General features: G+C 34.4%; 1 non-coding gene across 1 annotated transcript; it reads left to right on the top strand.

Annotated features, from left to right (window-relative positions):
- Nucleotides 1-394: 394 nt before the first annotated feature.
- Nucleotides 395-467, top strand: Trnar-acg (transfer RNA arginine (anticodon ACG)). Its single transcript has one exon. It is a non-coding gene; the product is annotated as a tRNA-Arg (tRNA).
- The last annotated feature ends 4,167 nt before the right edge of the window (nt 468-4,634 follow it).

Genomic DNA, 4,634 nt, shown 5'->3' on the forward strand with positions numbered 1-4,634 from the left:
GATCCGTCCGTAATTTTTCATTTTAATATACTTTCATAGAAATGTTTCTGTTATGTAAAAAAAAAAACCTATTTTCTTTACGTCACAAGTGTCACGCTCATACATGAATTCCGTAGCTAATATAAAATACTGACCAAACGGGTAGTCTAGTATACCAATAAAACTTTTGAACGGATGCACCAAATTGAAAAATTCTTTTTTTCCCTGATAGGTGTGAGTCCCTAGATTGTCCTTATCTATATATTGTTCGTAACGAACAAAGCCGAGTCACACAAACAACCGAATTGTGGGGGTTGGGGCCGTTTCGCTTTTGTCGAAAACGTTACGTGCCCATGTCAACGGAATTTAGCACTGTATGTACATAGTCGCGGTAACATCTTTCGGCGTACGAACAGGACTTGTGGCGCAATGGATAACGCGTCTGACTACGGATCAGAAGATTCCAGGTTCGAATCCTGGCAAGTTCGTAATAATTTTAACCATCATTTTATCCAACGTTTACTCATTATTCTTACCCTTAGTAAGGGTATTTGTGTTTTTTCAGTGATTTTGTTTTGTGCATATGGGAATTTCCCATACTTCGAGTTCACAAAGTAAGCGTTGATGGTAAGACGACGTTGAGTGTATTTGATGTTGAGTGTACTCGATTTTGTGTTTGACTCGACGTTGTGTGTGCCGACGCGACGCAGCCGCTAGTATAAACTATTTATAGGAAGATGAAAAAGAAACAAACCAAATGTGTTCATCAACGTTCTGTCTTCATTTCAAGACTTTCTTGGTATGATTAATTTGAAGAAAATAAAATACCAGTGCAATATTTGAAAATACACTTGTATTTGTAAACGTGAAAAGGGTGTATTTCTTATATTTAAGAACGAAAAAAGTAGTTAGCATTCAAAGTGTATATAGCGTTATGGAATGGAGTAAGTGATATTTTTAACGTCATATAGCTGGTAGACATTTTAAAAGATAATGAAATTTCTGTTCTTTTTTTTTAAATTAATATAGTTATTATAATTAAATGTTGGACGGTAATTGAAATGAAATGATTGTCTCTTTATTTTTATTACTTATATATTTATTATATGTAGTCATTATTATAGCTATTATTTTCTGTTGTGTTAATCACCGTCTGAGAAATAAAATGCGATCGGCTGGCCTTGTGCGAAATCGTGATTTTCTGTCGCTTGATCACTTTAGATCGTCTTAATAACCTTATGGCTCTATTTGGTTTTATAAATGTTAAATTTCGCTTATTCCAATGTTAGTTGGCGGTTGCTAATAGGGTCAGAGTGTGGCGGAGTTCGAACAGCGGCAATCGTCACTTCCTGCGTTGATAATTGTGAAAGCATGAAACACTATTGTCTGTAGATACAAAAATATTAACAAATGTACCCTGATCCTTGATCACAGCACCACACTTATAACATAAAGGACACACGGAGATATATCCTCCGACATGAGACCACAAGATAAAACATATGTTACATCAGGTGACCACAAGATAAAACATATACTACATCAGGTGATCACAAGATGAAACATATACTACATCAGGTGATCACAAGATGAAACATATACTACATCAGGTGATCACAAGATGAAACATATACTACATCAGGTGACCACAAGATGAAGCATATGCTACACGGCAGATGTAATAGCTTTGTCACGGCACGCCACAAATGTACTCTGGCTCCACAGAGCCATGATCAAGGTGTTGCATAGCGGGTCGGGGGTTCATATTGGAGACATGTATAACGGGGACTCAGAACAGATGACGATAATAATGAGGGAGACATTTATAACTGACTGAGATGATTCTTGGGGACTTCATATTAATACAGAGTGGGAGATATGATGCAACAGTTTTTAACACATATAGAGGGGGAGGAGATTCATTATTATAATGAAGGAGGCACATTACTTGTAAAGGCTCATTTATAGATTAATATACAAAACACATTTACCTTTTCGGTTGAAAAGACGACACGAACGACAACAGTTAGTAAATATAGATGATTTCTTTATTCTTCAACCGCGATTAGTGATGTCAGTAATTCAAGCCTTTTCAACTACATGGTCTATTCTTCTCCCTTCGCCTCTAAGGGGCTCCCACTCTCCAACTGACTCTATCACCATGTGTGATCTCCGATTATCTGATCCTAATCTCTGACTGCCTCTTACTTCGAACCTCGATTCCTATATTGAGAAATCTCCTTTGTTTATGACGTCAGAAGTGTGGTTACCAACGTGACTACTTTTACATGGAATTACATATGTCTGCCCAGCAAACTTTTGGAAAACAAAGAATCCTCAATTCTAATTGTTTAACCTATTTTTAAACAATATTTTTAACTCGCATTGTCCATTCTTTTAACTGACATATTTAATATCCAGTTATTCTAAAAGAATGGACAATCGCCTTTTCCCGACATATTTAGCTATTTCTAAAAGAATTAACAATGGACTGCATTCCTAAGATTTCAATTATCTTTAACACCTGCCTACAGGGTTCGATTCTAGCCTTTTCTTAATATCATTTTCACTTATCTAGTATGTCTTCTTACTTACATGTCTTCTTACTTACATGAGAAGGGGACAGCACTTTAATGTAACAAAGGCACCCCACGGGCTATTTTCCACAGTAGCTATGGATTACAAATAAAACATCGCCTAGTCAGAGACACTTTAAAAGTATTCAGGCAATTATCTGGGCTCTAAAACTACATATATATCGACGAATTTAGCCTAGAGGCTCACAAATACGTGCGAATAAGTTTGGCATTTGTCTTTGTTTATATACATTTGTATGTACATGGTTTATTCCTAAACTAATTAAGCGATCATCATGAATTTCGGAAGAGTGTTGTTAGGCATAAAGGTCGTAATATAGGCTATATTTATTTTAATATAGTTTGATACTAAGGGAGAACAAAGGGTATTAGGCATCAATTAATAAATATTCCCTAAATTTCAGTTTCATCCTACATTGTTAGGAATTGAGTGAGGTTAACTTCTATATACCTTTACACTGTGTTAATAATACCACATTAGTGTCTTTGTGCGGACCTAAAGTTTTTTCTTGATAATCAGATTATCCAAACGAACAATTTCGCTCATTGGCAAATTTTACTCAAATACTACCATTCTAATTGTAAACATAATTTAACTTAAGTATTTTCTTACAGCTGTAAGACCCGGAAAATCCAACATCTTAAAATTATGATTGATTATGACTTTTTCAGCCTTTAGTTTTTGAGGTAACGGCCTCTGGTCGTGATCCACCTTAATATGAAACAGGACTTTTTAAATTTAATATTTCGCGAAAAAATTTTTCAGCGATAACGTTCTATTCAATTATTCTTACTCAGACTTCAATAATTTATCACCTCCCAATGCAAGCATCTCATCCTCACACACGCTTAGTTCGCCATAAGTTTGATATCGATTTTATGTCGCATTAACATACATAGATCTCGAGTTCTTTAAATCTATTATTCTATAATTAATTTAACTTGATTTATGAATTATTATTTCTATCAGTAAACTCTTTATCGTATCACACATACTTGTTTCTGCATGTCCAACCAAATACCGAATCCAGACTAATCCACAAAACTGTAACATATTTCTGTATTTTATTGTTTTAGGTTTTATCGCAAGCCGATTCCACATTTGTACATATATAAATTCTTCGTGGATATCTTATGATAATAGAACAAGAGAAAGAGAGTGAGAGAGAGAGAAAGATAGGAGAGAGGAAGTCGAAATAAAATATTTAAAGAGAGAGAGAGATAGAAAAGGGGTTATGAAGACAGATGGGGTTATATGATGTTCAGAAAAATGTAGATTTTGATGATATATAGGGAAGTTAGGAGAGGAGAGTAAAGTATTTTAAAGTAAAACTTCAAGAGGAAGGAATAAGGGAAGAGAGGGAGGGAGGGAGAGAGGGAATATACATCTGTATGATAAAGTGAGAGAAAAACGGTTGAAAAAAAATAAAGAACTGTGATGGACATAATGATAATCGCTCTCTTTCTCCCTCTCTTTTCTCTTCTCTTCTCTGTTTGTCTGTATATATATATATATATATATATATATATATATATATATATATATATATATATATATATATATATATATATACGTGACATTGTCCGTGTTTGTGGAACGGTCTATGCCAAAATACTCTCTCACTTCTACAGGCTTGAAACTTGATATAATAATATTCAGACTTGTGGTAGAAGTTTGATTGGGATTTTAGGCGAACAAAAGAGCTGGTAAGTTGTTACAATTAAAACATTGGATGTTGGCAGGCGTAAATGGACTTAATCTGTATCATCTACACACGCGCAAATATATATTTATACATTTAACTGCGTCAATGTGAAAAGTTTTGATATGTGTATGTCCTCAGGTGAGGTCGTCACGAATAACGCTAGAGAGTTAAATGTTTTCGTTTCGATTCTAGCTTATGGCACCCAAGTGATATTTGTTTAACTTTTGAAATCAGTGTACAATATAATGATCAATAAAGTTTTGACTTTATAATAATAAATACGAAATAAGCATGAATTAAAATATGATATTTAGTCATATTTTACGACCGGAAAACGCCGGGCAGCTGTGTT

This window comes from Euprymna scolopes, chromosome 6, assembly GCF_053919585.1.
Source record: "Euprymna scolopes isolate OS-2025 chromosome 6, ASM5391958v1, whole genome shotgun sequence".
NCBI classification, from domain to species: domain Eukaryota; kingdom Metazoa; phylum Mollusca; class Cephalopoda; order Sepiida; family Sepiolidae; genus Euprymna; species Euprymna scolopes.